This window comes from Pleurodeles waltl, chromosome 2_1, assembly GCF_031143425.1.
Source record: "Pleurodeles waltl isolate 20211129_DDA chromosome 2_1, aPleWal1.hap1.20221129, whole genome shotgun sequence".
NCBI classification, from domain to species: domain Eukaryota; kingdom Metazoa; phylum Chordata; class Amphibia; order Caudata; family Salamandridae; genus Pleurodeles; species Pleurodeles waltl.
In genome coordinates, this window is record NC_090438.1 from 170,586,483 (window position 1) to 170,605,801 (window position 19,319).

Below are 19,319 nucleotides of genomic sequence, written 5' to 3' on the forward strand. Positions count from 1 at the left end.
GACAGTTTCACACACAATCCTGCATTTAGTACACTATCTACAAACATGTCATTCATGCATGGCAACAATACTCCTTTGGAGTAAATTGCTTTTACTTACATAAAACATGCATCCACGCAAACCGCAGGTCAACCACTGCCAAAGCCACAAGGAGCCACAGCAAAGTAAGCAAAAGCTTTGAACTAGAACAAAAATGAGAAATAAACTGTTATAATCACAAATGCAAAAACTTCACCAGTCGACAAATACCCCGCCACCAAGCATTTAGAAATTTTCCATGGTGCCTAAGTGGATTCTGGGCCTAAAAAAATAGGCAGATCTGCCCCCAAGGGGGGGGGGGCAGAAATGGCCATCAGTTCCGTGCCCCTTTTGGGTGGCGACCCTTGCCAAAGGGGGCACCCCAACACAAAAAAAGGAAAAAAACATCTGTGATATCTTTGTCGCTTCTGCCCCCCTTGGCCCTTGCCCAAGGGGTGCTCCCAAGACACAAAAAACACACACACAATGCAATCCCTGGTGCTTAGTGGGTTTCGACCCCCGGGCGTGAGATCGGCGGAAAACATGGCCGATGGAGCCTGAGGGAGGGCCTAAAAATATAAAAAAATCGTTCCACCAGGGCAGCGACCCGTGCCTAAGAGGTCGCTGCCATAAAACATTATAATAAACATAAACCTTGGTTCCTAGTAGGTTTCGAGACCCCCGGTGGGCAGATGGGCTGATAAAACGGCCAACCTAGCCACCAGTGGGGGGCCAAAACATGGGTACTATATTGGCCCCAGGGAAGCGACCCATGCCTAACAGGTTGCTCCCCAAAATAACCAAAAAGAACATCCCTAGTGTCTAGTGGTGGATTCCTGCTCCACGATCACGGGCCACGAGACCAGCTCATCCCAGGTACCCATTGGGGTTAATAAGGTGGGGAGGCACTTGACACCTCTCACCGAGTCACCAAGAGCCCCAGGGACCCCATCCCCTTGAACCTTTTTTATTAAATAAAGGGAAGGAAGGCACACAGCCTCTCTCACTGAGCATTTACAGGAATTCTAGTTGGTGTCTCACTGCCCTCCAGGGACATCAACAAACAACTACATTTGGGGTATGAGGGGGCTGCCCCAGGACCCCTGCTCACAAAGACGACTCCCCAGCCAGCAACATAGTGGATGTTGGTGGGAGCTGGCACCTTTCCTTTGCTCCCAACCAGAAAGGAGCAGCCTCTTTCTACTGCTTCTACCAGGCAGGAGCAAAGTGGAGCACCTGGTTGGGGAGAGTGAAGGAACTGTATGCCTGCACTCTCCTGAGGAGGGAAAGCATGGAACCTCAGTGTCCCAGGGGTGGGCTCCATGAGACTGAGACTTAGACTGTTCATTTTTGTACCCTGGGAGATGGGATCCCTGGTTCCCATATTGGATAGGAAACGTGATGCGCAACCCCCTACCCTTCTTGTTGTGTTTGGCCCAGGAGGATGGGGTTGCTGAGGCTAAGTGATTTTTTTTATCAATTTGGCCCCAAGGGCTGGGGTCCCTGGGTCCATTTGTTGCTCGGAGAGGGGAACTGCATGCCCCTTCCCCATATTCATCATTTGTCTCTTGGGATGGGGACTCCGGTGTCTGTTTGTGAATCAGGGAGAGGGCCATAGTCCTCCCACTCCTTAAATGAGCATTTATCCTCTGGGGATGGGGTCCCCAGGGCCCTCACTGGCTTGGGGAGAGAAGCACCACCCATGTTCCTCTCCCCAAAAATAAAATGGTTAAGATCAACTGGCCATGGCCCAACCCGGCGATCAAATTTTATCACAATAAAAATGCCAATGTGTATTTTCTTTCCTTAAAAAAAAAGCTGTGATCCCACGGTAGCACCACAGGAAGCATGTCTCCTGTGGGAGTGAATTGGCCCAAGGGAAAAAAGCATCCTTGGCCAATCAGAACACTCTATTCTATAAAATTGCATTTGAGGGACTCTTGCCAGAGTTCCTCAAACCCAACCTTTCAGATATACAAATATTTTTGATTTTTAATACCTCTAAAACACCAAAAAGCATGCTTTCTGGAGCAAGATCTAGCTTTCTGCAAATGTGGTATAATTCCATTCATCAGTATGTGCAGTCTCATTGCCTAAAAAGTCTATGGAAAATGCATAGGAAAATGCTGGTTTGGGACACCCTTTTTTCTTGGCCCCCACTTTTGATGGATTACCCGGAAACTTTCCAGGAAGGAGTTGAGGTGGGCAAAGTTTGTTTCTGGAAAAGTTTCTGAAGATACCGCTAAAGATGTTCGGTTACAATGAAACCAAGAAATGCTCTTCCTACAGAAATGGATTGTAGGAAAATCCTCCTTTTTGCCCTGGTCACCCCCACACTTTTTTGACAGGTGGTGGTGGTTACTGACTCTTGGCTGTGCCCCAGGTACTGCTTACCAGTCCCAGGACCAGTGCTCTGTGTAAATTAGATAGGTAAATTAGGCTAATTACACTTGGCTAAGTTAACCTACCTATAAGTCCCTAGTATATGGTAGGGCATGTAGGTTTCGGGACCACAGCATAGGTAGTGCACCCATAGGTGCACTGCTGAGGTGCCCAGTGTCACTTTAAAGGCAGGCCTGCCTTGTTGGCTGCTTTTAAATTAAAGTTATATGCAAATTCGACTTTAGAATTAAAAGTAGTTCCAAAGTCTTAAACTACCTTATTTTTACATATAAGTCACCCCTAAGGTGTGCCCTATGTACCCCACAGCTGGGTGCCATGTAACTATAAGCAGGGACCTTATAAAAGTAGTTTTATAAGCCCTGGTGAGGTAAAAACAGTCACATTTGTTTTTCCCTTATTGTAGTGAATGGCCTTCATAGGCTAGAATCGGGAGACTTTATTTTAATTTTTAAAGTCCCCTTAAATGACAGAAACAAAGAGTTTGGTATCAAATTAATTGTTATAATAAATCCCTCAACTTCCAGTTGTTAGATTTAATATAACTTGTTCAGGTAAAGAGTTTTAAACTTTACCTGAAAAGTTGCCAAATTCGGCCATGCATTGTTTTTGCTGCTGTGCCCTGATTGGCCAGCCTCTGGCAGCCTGGCCAGGCTGCCTTGATGAGGTGTGAAGTGGCCTGGCTTCACACAAAGAGATGTGCTTGTGGGAGGGAATTTCCCCTCAGCAGATGGTGAGGCAGGAAGGGGGAGGACTGAAAACTGGTCTTCAAAGGCAGAGAAGGACATTTGGAGCAACCCAGCAACACCCCCACATCCTGCAAGCCCAGACAACTAGGCGCCCCCTTGATTAGATTAGGAGGGGGCAGGAGAGGGGTGTGTTTATGATTTTTAGCCACACAAGTGGGTGGGCTCAGCCAGATGTAACCTCCAAAAATCATTTTCAGCCATGATGGATTTTTGAAGAATGTTGCCTCCTGGGATTGATTTTTGCCACACTTCCCAGGAAGTGGTCATCACAGGGGGAAGGACCCTGCACCTGATTGGAGAATCAGGGCCTCCCTGTTTTTCACCCAGGAGCAAGGATAAAACTGGCAGACCTGCACCCACACTTTGTAGGTAGATAGATAGAACCTGTAAATATAATCCAATAAAAAAACAACCAGGTGCAGACTGCAATACCGCTCATCAAACTTTTTTGTTATAGTTCCAGTTTCACACTCGCTCTGTCATGACGTGTTTCAGCCTATTGACACAAAGGTTAAAGTAATGTTACAATTAGGGGTGAACTGTTCAGTAATTACATAACTGTAAGTCATGGCATCCTTGGTGTGGTTTCCCATAACTTTGCTGGCCTTAGGATTCTGTGTACTTTACCACTTCTAACCAGTGGAAAAGTGCTTGTGTTCTTTCCCTAAAATGTTGTCACATTGGCATAGTTAAGCTACTTATAAGTCTCTAATAAAGTGCACTACATGTACCCAAGGCCTGTGGATTAAATGCTGTTAGTTGCCCTGCAGTATTGATTGTGCCACCCACATAAGTAGTCCTTTAAACATGTCTCAGGAATGCCATTGCAAAGCCTGTGTGTGAATTTTTCAACTGCCATGTCGACATGGCAAAATAACTCTATTTCCAGGGTCCAAACTTCCTTTTTAATACATATAGGTCACCTCTAAGGGAGGCCCTAGGCATCCCCAATGGCAGGGTTAAAAGCTGGCCACGTTCCTGTAAGTTTTACATGTCCTGGTGGTGAAAAACTCTTAAATTTGTGTTTTACTACTGCAAGGCCTTTTCCTCCCATAGGATAACATTGTAGTTTCCTTATAAGCTTTTATAACTATAACTTCCAATCGGGAAGAGATAGGTTTTCCAAATTTGGAGTCTCTGGAATCACAATTAAAAATCACAATTTGTTGTGAAGTCGGATTTTAACTTGCAATTCCGAAAATGTCACTTTTAGAAAGTTGGCATTTTCTTACTTTAGCCATTTGGTACCTACTGTTTGTCTCTGATTACATGACTTTGGTGGGGTGACAGTTGGGCTGTGTGTATTCCTCCTAGACAGCCACACATAATGGGATCTTAGGTGTGACCTGATGGGCCTTGATGGGCCATCCTGGGCAGGATAGGAGGAAGGAGTTGGGCACAGCCTCACTGACAACTGAATAGGCTGTGCCCTATCCACACTCAAATGCTGCATAACCCGCTGTAGTGAGTATGGAGCCAGGGCAGGACGGCAGGATCTGCGCACACTTAAAAGGCATGTCTTTTAAGTCTCTCACTTTTCAAAGGTCCAGCTGGGTATTAGTACAGGACCTCTAACACCACCACTTCAGTATACTTCTGGATCTGTGGATACTCTGCCAGGAAGAAGAACTGTTGTGTTGCTGAAAGCCTGCCACTCTGCTGGACTGCTATTTTACTGGAATCTTGCTTTCCTGTGCTGATGTGTGCCTGCTGTTCTCTTGCCTGGGAGTGGGAAGGACTAGACCTACATCTCTCCGGCACAGAAACCAGAGTGATTCCAAGGGCTAGCTGGCTGGCCTCCTGATCTGAGGTCCCAGGGAAATAAAAGACTTCCAACCACCCTGCTCCTGCACCTGGACTCTTCCATCTTTAATACTTTCCTGCCAAGTGGTGCCACCAGAGTCCTGGACCTTTGGAAATGGGCCTATGGTGCTTGCTCCAGGCGAACTGATGCATCATCTGCTGCAGGAGCAGAATCAATACATCGCTGCTGGTGCAAAATCAATGCATCACCTCTACTGCATGGGTCAAAATCGGGGAAACCAGAATCGCATCGCCGCTGTACCTCACATCTCGAAACCAGTGCATCCCCTTCGGAACCAACAGTGCAACGTTTTTCTCAATGCAAGGTCATCACATTCCCCTTGATGGAAGTTTTGATAATGATGACAAAACTCCATATCACAGCCTCTGCGTTCATTGGAACCAATGCTTTTCCTCAACTGCCCAACTTATCCTTGACATTGACACATCGGGAACACTACAGCCTCACCATATCTCAGAACCGACGTATCGCCGCTGTTGCATTACTGCATGGTTTGAAACTGATACAGTGCACCACAACCTGGATTTAAGGTACTTTGGTTCAGCTGCCTAACTGGGTCCCTGTAGCCAGCCTGCGCTCCATTGCAGTCCGCTTGAACTTTTGACTTTGTCTTGGTCCAGCAGAACCAGATATGGTGGGTTGGAACTTTTGACTTCTTACTGCTGTTTTACAGTTTATTCTTTAAGAATTCATAACTTAAGTGCTACTGGTGTGGGATTCTTTTTGTGTGGTGTTTTCACTGGTTTACTGTTTTAATTGTTGCACAAATGCCTTACAGATTGCCTTCAAATTAAGCCTGTTTGCTCTGTGCTATGCTACCAGAGGGTGAGCTCAGGTTAATTTGGGGTTTGCTTGTGCTTTACCCTGACAAGAATTGTGGTTGTGGCTTGACCAGGTCTCCCAACCCATCCAACGAACAACCAAATTTCTCACAGTAACATTTTGAACAAAAAAAACACAGACATTTTATAGTTATCTCAAGTAACTATATTTTGTCCCGTCAAGTAACTATAGCTTGTGCTCCTCTATGCACAATTTTCTTATCAATAATTTAATTGCAAATGTTGCAGTGATATTATCAATTATGTCATAGAAGATGTCATGAGTGATGTAATCTGAGGGAAGATTAGCAGTGCATGGCAAGAGCGTGAGCTATAGTTACTTTAGGGCATGAGTTATAGTTAATTGAGGTAACTACAGCTATAAATTGTGAACTTCTGTGTTTTTTTAGTTTAGAGCATAATGTTGCTACTGGAAATCTCACCTAACTATACCGTTACTCTAACCTTTGTTTTTTAACTGAATTTCTTTTTTTTTTTCATAAAGTAATATTTTGTTAATATAAGTAAAGCCAAACCCCAGCCGTGCACAGCCTTTGGCCACACACAACTGGGGTTTGGCTGCACTTCAAACTCTGTGGGCAGCCAACCCCATGCTACAAGGTTAACTGCTGGGTTTCACTTGTAGCCAGGCCCTGCAGGCAACCTATCCAGAGGTAACCAACCCCATGCTGTTTATGGCCTTTGGCCGTGCACAGTGAGAGGTTGGCAGGCCCTTTGACCAACCTTCCACAGAAAGTTGCCCATGTAGTTCACAGCCTTTGCTTGTATGCAGCAGGGGGTGGCTACAGAGCCTGGCAGGAAGGGGTATGTGGAAAAATGAGATGTACTTATTACAAAATAGGTGGGGGGTAGGGAGGAGTACGGAGGTGTTTAAGGGAGGGTTTAGGAGAGATTTAGGGAGTGACAGAATCCTACCCACAAGATAATAAATGCAATACTAGTCACAACCAGCACTTCCAAAGTTACAACAGCCAAAAGGACCCACACAGTAGTAAATGTGCTCCAGCTAAGTGCTGGAGTGAGTACTGCACCACACATGGCCAATCACTACCTCCTACTCCCATAGAACATAATGGCTGGGATATAAAATAAAACACCATAAGAAAAAATGCTAAATTAGATTAAATTATTAAACCATTTAAAAATATACATTAATTTAACCTAATACTAAAATGTATATACAATTAAAATGTGTGTTATTTTATTTTAAAATATTGTAATACTCTTTTTTTAATTTAAAAACAAATTTAACATGAATTTGTATTAAAATATAATCAAATAGTTTTAATAATCATTTACATCTTATTTATTAATATTTAATATATAATACTAATAATATATATTGTTTTTCTTTAGGTAGGACTTTTTAGTTTAAACTTCAGAAACTGTAATTTAACATACTCAAACAACTACATTTTGAATTAAGAATACGTTAGTGGTGCTGTAGAATTTGTTCAAGATTCAACATTACTATATACATTTAATTTACACTAACAATTAACATAACAATAAAAGGTTAAAGTGACGGTTTAGTTGCGTTAGTTGCTAATACCTTAACTTATGTTTAACAAAAATGAAAAGCATTGAAAAAAACAGTGGTTAAGTGACATTATAGTTAGGTGTAGCAAGGAGACTGACCTATACTAAAAAGATAAAAGAAAACACTGAAATACACCACTTATAGTTTAGCGAACTAACTGTAACTTGAACCCCTATTATGCACTATTTAGGACCTCTATTACTTCACTAATGCCATGTTAAATGACATTAATAATAACATGACTCATGACACTTTAGTAGTAGCTTGCAGCTGAAATGTGCATTCAACGTGCAGCAGGACTTACATTTGACACATAGGCTCTACCAAAGTCCTTCACCCAACCCTCCGCAAGCATCAAACCTCAACTGCACACAACCTTCAGACATATGTATGAAAAATTTGACACAGGGCTTAGTCTGTAGTAAGGGTCGGCACCGATCCCTCTTCAAGTGACCTACTCCCATTATGCAATGACTTTGATGGTCGGCTGCAGTGACTTGCCTTAAACCAGGCCTTGCACCCCTCTCTCCAGGACCACCAAATACTGTACTTTCTCAACCTTCTTCCTTTCACAGCAAAAGTTGACAGAAGGTTCTATTGTTTAACAATGTTCATTGGCCAGCTTTCGGTGAGTGACCTAACCCAGCTGCCCCATCCTTTGCGTGGATACATGCATAAAGACAATGCCATCCTTCAGAAGCGCTTCTTCTGAAATATTTAATTTTGTTTTCGTGTTTTGAAAGCTGACAGGCAAGCTTATAAATGTCCAATAGGACACTATCAGAATAGTTGGTTAAGCTAATTAATAATTTTCACAGTTACTTAAATGTAATCTGTGATGTCATCAATGATGTAATTTAACATGTCATGAGTGATGTAATGTGCTCATAGAGCACATGTCCTCTACGAACATTTGCAAACTAAAAAGGCTTTGAAATAGTAATAAATGATTGTTAAATACCACAGAATATACTTGGAAGGTGTCACACTGAAAGCGACAGCAAATAGGGCATTTAAAAAAAATCACAACATAGGTAAAGTTTTTGACAACAGTCAAAAAAGAGATTTTCCTTATCCATGTTTTTGTATCATTTCCTGGACAGAAGAAATCCCTCTGTTTTGAAGCGCACCACCCACCCTGGACACATCAACCCTCTTATCTTTCCCATGGCTTTATTTTCCATTAGTTTGCTGCAAAGCTGTTAAAAGATAGGGCAGACAAATTGCCAGTGCTGTGTGGGATAAATGTAATAGCACTAGGCAATTTGAGCAACGTCAAGACAAAGTGTGCGCTAGGCTAAGGGTGTAGCAGCGTGCAATTAACATTTATATAAAGGAAGGCAGCCTGTCAGCGGATGATAGGGTCATAAACCTTCACTTGAAGCAGAAGCCGCACTTTGCCTGCTTGGGCTAAACTCTGATGACTTGCTTTAGGCTCCATTATCACCACTTCTGTATGTTGCCAGCGATTTGTGGGTGAGTGGCAGATTTCATCTGTCACACTGGAGGCAGAGTGAAGCTTTTGCATCACATTCCATTTTCATGAAAACAGAGAGGACGGGACGTCTGCCTATTCTAATGACAGCCTGGAATTCTGCTCGCCTGCTGTCATGTCAGAGAGGAAATGACGAGGCAGGAGGAACTTTCAGGGGAACCTGCTGTCGCTGCACAAATTCCCTGAAGCAGGTAGCCAATGAAGCCATTGTTCATCATATGTTGTCATGGTAATGTTAACTGTTAATGCTAAATGTATTTGTTGTAGCGCCCGAATCACCCCAGGAAGGGTATCTCGGCGCAGGTAGGCAAACAGAAAGGATGCAACAGCCCGTTAGAACAGTGTGGGTTTAAGCATCTTTCCAAAAGAGAGATGATCAGGAAAAGTGCGAATTTTGTATGGCAGATTGTTCCAGTAGACATGGGCCAGGTAACAAAGGATCTTCCATCTGCTTTTGATTTCTTTATTCTAGGCAGTGTGAGCAATGCCTTTTTACTGGATCGCAAGTGTCTAACCGGACAGTAAGGTAAGGTTTACGTTTCTGAGCGAGATAAGAGGGGCCTAGTCCCGTGAGGGCTTCATGAGTGAGACAGCAGACTTTGAATATGATACTTTTCTTAATCAGTAGCCAATGTAGCGAAGTGAGGAGAGGAGGCTGAGTCTGATGGTTTATTGCAGATAAGCATAGTGGCGGTGTTTTGGACTACTTGTAGTTTTGACACAAGGCTGTCATTTGCCAAAGCTAGTAGAGCATTACAGTGGTCCATTCAACTGGTAATCAGCCCTTGTACTAAGGTTTTTCTAGATGATACTAGTAAGAACGGGAGGGCTTTCCTTAGCATGTGAAGGATGTGAAAGCAGGTACCGGTAATGATTGAGACCTTCTCTTTCATAGTAAGCTTATGGTTCAGTGTGACACTTTTTCACCACTTGTTTAAGGATAGGCACAGCGCCCAAATCAACTGGCCACCAGTTCTCTGCCCAAAGCTGTTGGGCTTTACCAAATTACGTCATCTCTGCTTTTGCTGCATTTAGTTGCAGACAATCATGGCACATCCAGACAGCAATAGTTTTCATGCTGAATGTGAACACTATTTGGTGATAGGGGGGTCTTTGTTAAAAGAGATGACCAACTGTGCGTCATCAGCATACAAATAAATCAACAGCACAAATGCCCTAACATTTCTTGCAAGAGGGCAACATAAATATTACATTGTGTAGGGCTTAGGCAACAGCCTTGCAGTACACCTTTGTCAATGCATTTGGGCACTGATTTAAAAGGGCCTAGAGAAACGAAATAGTTTGTGAGCTGTTACATAAGGAGTCCTGAAACCATTTTAAAGCTAGCCCTTTGATGCCACAGTCCTGAAGTCTCAATAGTAACCTGGGATGTGACACTGTATCAAAGGAGGCAGAAAGATCTCATAACACCAGCATAGCTCGAGTGTCATAATCAAGAACTAGCCTGATATATTCAGTCACTGCCACTAAGGCAGTTTATGTACTATGTGCTGATCGAAATCCTGATTGTGAAGGGTCTAAAATGCTGTTTTCCTCAAGATAGGCTGTCAGTTGGTCACTTATAAGCCCTTCCAGGACTTTACTAAGAGAAGGGAGAAGCGAGATAGGCCTATAGTTGGGTAAGTGAGCTTGAGAAAAATTGTCCTTTTTTAATGGGTCTTACTAGTGCTTCCTTGCACTTCAGAGGGAAAATCCCAGTTGCAAGAGATACATTGAATAAGAAACAGATGGCAGGTGACAATGGTTCCCCAAACAGAGCCACTATTCTCGGGGTACAGGCCTCTGATGGCGAGCCCGATTTAACTTTCTTAAGGCTCTTTGTAATTTCCTTGGGAGAAAATGGCGAAAAATTGGTAAATTCCATGGGGTTTGCATAGTATGGAGAAAAGGAGAAAGGATCCAGATGATCTGGATTTGTGAGTTTCAGAAAATTGGCATAATTTAGGATGATTTTCTGCACAAAATAGTCTGCCAAAGAGTCACATAACAATTGAGCTATCATTAGAACAGGATTACAGGCCGGAGGATTAGTAAATTCCTTCAAAGTCTTATAAAGTGCCCTGGACAATATTTTTGAGTGATTTATTTGTTGGGTGATCAAAGTTTTGCAGGCTTGTTAAATGTTATTGCGATAAGCTCTAAGAGCAGATTTGTACATTGCTTTATCAGATGGATCATTATTAGAGCACCATAATGGTTCTAACTTTTTACAATGGGCTTTTTCCAATCAAAGCTCTGTTGAGTACAAAAGGGCAAGTGTCTCCTATGCCTAGATGAAAGTGTTTCATACTAGAGCCGGATAGTCAAAAGCCAAGTTTAGAGCTGTATTAAGTTCTTTGAGGGCTTAATGGGATGAGAAACTGAATCTAACAAAGGAGGATTAAACACTTTAGCAGAAGACTGAGGCCCTCATTATGAGTTTGGTGGGCGGCCATACTAATTCGCATGAAAGACTGATACGCCGATCTTCTGCCCGCCGACTCTATTGAGTTCCCCGCTGGGTGGAAACAGTATTTCTGTCCCCCAGCCTAGCGAGGATCACTGCCTTAACATTGACGCCCGCTCATAATTGAGCGGGCGGCAATGTGGCGGTGTGTTGGGTGCAATAGCACCCTTCGCCCTTCAAAAGTGCAACGGGGCTGTCCATGCACTCCCTTCACTGCCCATGTCAAATGCATTGGCATTGCAGGGGCTGCCATGGGACCCCCAGCACCCACTTTCCGACAGCCTTTGCATGGCAGGGCTACCGCCATGCAAAGGCTGGCGGAAAGGGGACTCGCAATCCTCAAGGCAGCGCTGCCCTGGCAGATTGAGACCGCCAGCACCCCTAGGCTGTCGGCTTGCAGCAACCTGGCAGTGTCAGTGATCCGACCGTGGATCTACCACGGTTGTAATGTGGAGGTCGGACCGCTGCTTTGGTGGCGGTCCAACCTCCACCGCGGCCCTGGCAGTCTCATGACCGCCAGGACCGTAATGAGGCCCTCAGCGTCAATTTTGTGCCATGGTCTAGTGTGACTTCTGGTGAGGGTGTTTGATTTTTCGTAATTAAATGTTGCAATGGCTTGAAGCCTGACCATATAGTGGTCTGTCCAGACCACGGGGAGAGGAGGAAAAGTTATGAGATCAGAAGAGTTTGTGAATATAAGAACTAATATGTGCCCTGCTTCATGCGTGGGGCTTTTTGTTTTCAGCTCAGGACCCAAAGAGTCGAGGTCTGAGACAAGTTGAACAACTTCAGGGTCAGATATCTTTCCCATGATAGTTAAAAATGCCTAGTAGAAGATATGGTTATATAAAAAAGGACATGAGGGGCAATATATTCCATCAATTGAAGAGAAAGATCAATTTTTGTCCTGGGCAGCAATTTGTTTTTCAATATAAGTAACATTAACTAGGTCTTTAGGCAATGGCAATAGCCCCACAATAGTGCCCTCTCTGTCTAGATTTAAAATCTGATAGTTATCTGGAATGGCTAAGTTAATGTCAGGAAAGGCTCTAGAATGTATCACATGCTCGGCCAAGTGATACATTAGACTTCTGGAAATGTGTTGGCCGTGTATTAACGTAAACAAATGTTTGATATGGAAGAATAAAACATAGAGTTATTAAGATTGAATGTCAGTATACAGTGATGTAGAGAGTGGTTCAGTAACAGTATTTCTCCTTTTCTACTGGCCCTCGATGAGAGCAACCTCTCCAGCAGAGTGTGTGGTAAAGTTAAACACGTGTGCACTGGCTCTGTTGGAACTTACCAAGCAGACAAAAACAGGTTCAAAGGTTACGGGAGTGGCTGAAGGTACACTCAGCACAGGAAGAAAACATCCTGCCTCCAGCAGCATTTCACATTCCCCTGTTCCCACACCTCATAGCACATTGACAGGGTCAGGTTTGCCATTTATTCCATTGGGCCTTCCCCTGGCGGCAGGGGCCATTAGAGTAGAGCAACTGGAGGCTGTTTCTGGAGGTCGACAGCCACTGCCTCTGTCTCTAACTCCCCAGAGTTTATGACTGCCTGCTTGACAGCCGAAGAAAGAGAGGTAGACTGAAAAAGCAGAAAGACAGAGAGAGAGATTAAGGAGCTGAGGCTGAAGTAAACATTTTAGCGGGCTGGTTCCCACATTCTTGCCACGGCTGCTTTTGGTTCCCAGTCACTCCTTTTCACTTTCTTCTAACCCTGCACTGTTCTGCCATGATAAGGGGCTAGCGCAAGTTCACAAAGGTTATCTACATTCAGGGAACTCAGAAGTTGTCAGGGGTATGTGGCTAATCCTCTCTGTCTGGTAATACAAGTGAGCATGAATACGCCTGTAAAGCGTAACTTGGCTGCAGAACAGTGATATATACCAGGAACACTAGGCAGAAGAAGCCCTAGCCTTGAGCCACATTTTTTATCCTCCAGCGCCGGTTTAAACCATTATGCTGCATAACAACATGCAGGGGTGATTAGAACATTGTAATGTTGCGAGCTCCATTGAAAACAAGGGAGTTCTCCAGGATTCTAATGGGCTGTGGAAGCCGGGAGCTCCATCATTTCAATGGTTTTGTTCGGTTCGGGCCTTTAACGCTGGAGCAGACCTTTAGTGGCCAGTATGGTGGGACATAAGGCTGCATTAGAATATTGTGACTATTGTGAGGATGGCAAAGAAAAGAGTAAAGGCTATCAAATAGATGGAGAAAGCACGGTGCAACAGTACGGAAAACCGTACAAAATGGGGGTTAGAAGAAAGGCGTTTGAGAAAGGGGAATTAGAAGCACAAGCATGGTTCTAGCAGGACTGCAAAAAGTTGCCCAGAGCAGCCAGTTAGGCATTGACACACATGACGTTTCAAGAAAAATAGACTATAATGTCTGCACTCTACACAATTAAACACCCACTGTACTTCGCCCAAAGAAATCGAAATCTTCATTACCCTCCATGAAAAGGCTTCTTTATAACAGCAACTTGCCTGTCAAGAGGCAGTGACAGAGAACATCCATACAAATCCTGTCAGTGAGGATGCTTTCAAATTCTAAAGTTTTGGCTAAAGTCGATGGGGATTAAGAGGGTGATGCCTTGAAAACACCTACATATACTTTCTTCCAAGACCTAAGAGCTATCCATGAGTGTGAGAAAATATTGTTGAAATGGGAAAGCAACTAAAAGAGATGGTCCACCAAGAGCATTGAGAATTCACGTCTGATATACCCAGGAGAAAACATTACGTTGTTGAAGAAAGAGGTAGGGGTAGTCCTGGGGTCAATGTCAGGGGCATAGATTTCATTAGTTCAGCAGGTGCAGCAAAGTCGAGGTCCAGGGGCCCACTGAATCATAATTATTGGTGTATTTCACAGTTAAAACAGCAGTCAGGAGTCCCCTTTCCTTCTCTGACCTATGGCCCATGACAGACTTGCTAAGCTGCTGGCCAACGTGGATAGGCTTTTACAGGATGTCAGGAAGTGAAAGCAGAAAAGGAGGTATCTCCTTCTAAAGAGGATTCATGAGATGATGATCAAACCAATATATCAAAACTCACATTCATAATTTTTTTCTTTTTACTTTCCAAATATGATGCAGAAGTGTGATTCAAGGCATTCATCATAGCAACACAGATTATCAAGAAGCAGGGTAGAATTCTGTTGCAGTGTTGGTTATTTCCACTGGCAAGCAGGAAGCACGTTTGACTGTATAATATGTAAATAGTGGATATCTGTATTATTCTTTTGAGGATTGTAAAAATATGAATTAATTAATTCATTTGTTAAGCACGCAGCTGCTCAAAAGATTGTTATGGAGAGTAAAGAGGAGAAAGGAAATTAAAAGGTAAAATTAAGGTGTAAAAAGCCTGGTATTAAAATTGTTTCTGAAGGGGCTCTCACCTTCAGTTTGTCGCAGTTTTACTGTAAACCTATTCCAGGCCTGTAATCCAAGAAGAGAGAAAGACCTGCCACCTGATTTTGTTAGTCGAACCCTAGAACGTATGGCCAAGTGATCGCTGGATTTGCGTAGGATTCTCTTGGGAGAGTAGACATATCCTGGACGAGAAGTAAGCAGGGATAGAGTGATTCGCTGCTCTGCATATTAGATGAAGAGTGGTGAATAAGATATGCTTATGCACACGGAGGCAATGCAGGTTTCTCAATCGCAGTGAAACGTGTGCTCGGTATGTTAAGTTGAGCACCAGACATACGGCCTCATTTTGAACCGTTTGCAGTTTCCTCAGTAAGTAATGAGAAAGTCCTGCATAAAGCACATTAGCATAGTCCAACATGGACAAAATACATGTTTTGCCAAACGCAAAAGACCAAAATGTGCCTACAAACATGTTCATTTGGTTGTGCATACACATCTGATGGTTAAACATGACTTCCTGTTGTTTACTGAATCCACTTGCAGATTGGGCAAAGAAGAGTCACCTGGCCAATGTACTTGCAGGTTCAAGATGAAATTGTGGCCAAAGCTAAGCACGTCCATGTTATCAGTGCTGCATTTAAGCTGGTTAGTTTCCATTCAATGCAAGGCAGCTGATAGGCAGGGTTTGATGGCATCCAGGGCAATTATCTCTCCTTTCTTTAAGAAGAAGACCAGCTGAGCATCATCTGCATATGATATTACGTTACAACGTCATATAGCTGTTAAACCACACAGGGCTCAGGGACAAGCCCTGGGGCACTCCCACAGAGACACAACTAATGGCAGAAGAAAAAAGAGGCATCCATACATTCTGTCCTCTGAAAAAATGGATTTTAGACATTTCAGCGCAGTATCTCTGATGCCTATATCATGAAGGTGGACAAACAGCATGGAATGGGGGACTGCGTCAAAAGAAACAAACAGGTCTAGCAATTTCAGCACCTCTTTTCCACCTGCATCTAAAGTGTTTTTGATGTTCTAACAGATTGCAAAAGAGGGGTCTCAGTGTTGTAATTTATGAGCTTAGTTCTGATTCCCTTTCTTTCTCTTTATGGTTGGGAGCGTTATTCTGTGTTGGTTTGCTTTAGCAATACATTCTGCAGGTGTTGATTTGAGCTAAGTGCTAAATTATATATGCACACACACACACACACACACACACACACACACACACACACACATATATGCGGGTACAGACACACACACACACACACACACACAGGGTAGTTATAGTTAGGTTTGCTTTTTCATAGGAATATATTTCTTTTGTTTGCCTATAACTTTGGTGCCATTTGACAAATCTTCGCAGAACTTTATAAAAAGAAGTCTTATGTGCCTTAGCTCCTGTCTGGTAAGTTCTGGGGTGATCAGTCAAAAGGGGGCTGAGAAAAAGAGGAGCCCCAGTATGCATTTTACCACTCATTTTTCCTTAGAAAAATTGAACAGCAATGCTACAAACCCTGCTAAATTGAATAACACCAAATTCAGCAGAGAGTAAGATTTAGGTCCAAAAAGCATGTTTTTAGTGATGTGGCGTAAATCCATTCAGTAGTTTTTGAAAAAGTAAGGTTCAAAAACGTTGTATATTTCACATCACAGAGGTGCCGTGGAGAAAACAGATCTTGAAGTAAAATGTGATTGTCTTCCACCATATCATAACAGATGTGGCAACAGTCATTTTAGATGTCGCGGTCTCAGTCTTCTTTCTGATAAACAGGTAAACAAACATATAGGGGCAGGGAAAGGATACTGTCCCCCTCTTGGCCTGGTGGAACCACTCCAGGGACCAAAAATAGATTTGATTACATTTGGTGCTATTTGCTGAATCTTCACAAAAAAGTGTTATCCACCTCAGCTCCTTCTTGGTAAGTTTCAGTTTGATCCATCAAGTGGGGGCAGACAGCAAGGGCGGGTCCCAATATCCGATCACCCCCTTTGTTTTTCCTTTGGAAAATTGAACAACAATATCACAAAAACTGCTGAATGGAATTACACCGAATTCACCAGGAAATAATATCTAGGCCCAGAAAGTATACTTTTGTCATTTGGTGTAAGCTTGTTCAGGAAATTTTGAAGAAATAAGGTTCAAAATCTTTGTATGTTTCATGTCATGGAGGATCCATGGTGCTAACAGATTTTGAGGGAAAATTTGGTTGGCTGCCACCAGATCAAAAATGATGTGATGGCAGCCATTTTAAGACTTAAAGACTCAGTCCCCCATCCAAATAAAAAAAATATATATATAGTGGGCCAAAAACATATCTGGTGAAAAAAAATGGCCAGAGCCCAGGGGGACAGCATCTTTTTATTTTAATTCCATTCAACTCTCTCTCTGAGCCATCATTAGGATCCAGCGACCCCATCTCTCTGGCCCAGTATATTTTTAATGGCGAGGGAGCATGCTGCTCCCCTCCCCAAGCATCTAAGAAGCCCTGGGAACCCCACTCCCCAGGACCAAACATAAATGCTAGGGGGAGGGGAGCACACAACTTCCTACCTGAGCATATATTCAGCCTTGTAGATCAATTTCCTGGGATGAGATAAATTGCAATTTTCTGGGGCCCCATCCCACAGGACATTGTATTTCCCTGCCTGTGAAACTTCCGACACTCTCCCTAGCAGAGACCAGAACTTTTCTCCTTTCCATGTAAGAGCAGTTAAAAAAGCTGCTCATGCTGCTCTTTAAAATGAATCTTGTTTGTTTGTTTACCTTCAGTCAGGGCATAGTCTCCAGGAGCCTTTTGAAGCACCTGATATTATTGTTGTTAATGGGGGGAGTTCTGAGATGTAAAACATATATGATTACAAACTACCCCCCATAGAATGGGGAATTATGTGGGCAATCAGTGTTAATGGAAATTATTTATTACTAACAATGATGGCCAAAGTGCCTTGTGAAACATTCTTCGGATTGATGACATCATGCTAATGGATCAACCCGGGTACTGTATAAGCAGGATCTACTTTACTGGTTGGTCCCTATCACAATTTTACTACACTGAAGCAGAATCTTATCACTTATGATATTGGCCCTCATTTCAACATTGGCGGTATTGACCACTTACCTCCACGGCGACGGCCTCCAGCATACCACCGTTGTGGCTACCAGCCATCTATCGGTATCATGACGGTGACGGTATTCCGGCAGAATGCTGGCGGAACACCGCCAACGGTCATTGCGGTGGACAGCAGTAAGGCAGCGCTGCTGACAGCAGCACTGCCATACCAGCAAAACAGTGCCGACCGTATCAGGAGCAATGATATGGCCTGGCGGTGTTTTGCTGGCGGACGCTGCTGCTGACAGCAGCACTGCGAACCGTCTCCAGCCGGAGGACCTCCTGTGAGCAGGTAAGTCGGGTTCTCTGACCAGAGGTGGGGTGGGGGCGTTGTGTGTATGTGGGGGCGTGTGTATGTATTGTGTTTGTATTGGTATGTGTTCATGCGGATGTGAGTCGTGTAGGATGCATGTGTGAGTGAGTGATTGTGAGTGTTGTGAATGCATGTGTGTGGCAAGGTATGTTGGTGTGTGTTGCGGTGTGTGGGTATGTATGTGTGCATGCATGGATGGTGGTGGGTATGCATGTGTGCATGTGTGATTATGGGTATGTGTGTGGTTGTGTATATGTGCGGGGCAGGAGCAGGAGGGGAGGGTGGGGAAGGACTCTGGGGAGGGGGCCAGGGGAGACCCCTATCAGTGCCAGGGAAGGGATTCCCTGGCACTGATAGGGCCTGCCTCCATGGCTTTCGTGGCAGTATGTTTGGCACAAAAACCATGGAGGTAGGCCGGGTCGTAATCCGGAGAGTGGGAATGTGGCGACCGCCGGGCTGGAGACCGAAGTCTCCAGCCCAGCGGCCGTTACCACCCTGGCGGTCGGTGTGTTAAAGTGGCGGTTTCGGATGGCGGTAACCACCATGGTCCAAATCCCTGTTTTTTTTACCGCTGGCCTGTTGGCTATATTACCGCCGCTTTAACACCGACCTCCAGGGTTGTAATGAGGGGCATTAGCTCTATTTGGTTATTGGCTGTCGTGTACTAATACTGTTGATATTGTTTGATTCATCAGCCTCAGTAGCCATGTATTTTTTTCTGGTATTAACGTTCTGAATTTGGTTTGGGTTATTTAACTGGTACTCCCCTTTATTTCAGAAGGTAAGACATGCATGATCTTTACTGCATTCCTTTCTCTGTGTACTGTAGTTCGGTAGATAATTTTGCCGAGAGGTTGTCTGGCACACGTCTATGTTCTTACACCTTCTCTATAGGACTACGCATATACAGATGTATGTTTTGATATTTCTAAAGCACGAAGTTTGCTGGCTAGCAACAGGTCACTGTACGACCAAGAAAAAAAATCCTAAGTCAATATTTCAGAACTTGAGTTTGTCACAGAATATAAAGTACTCTTTAACTACTATTAAAACATTATTGAAACAGGCTGGTGTGTTTTTCTTTTATATTGCATAATTGCACAGCTACAGTTTGTTGAGCTGAAAAAGCTATTATGGTTAATGAGGGGCATAAGTTATCGAACTAAAATA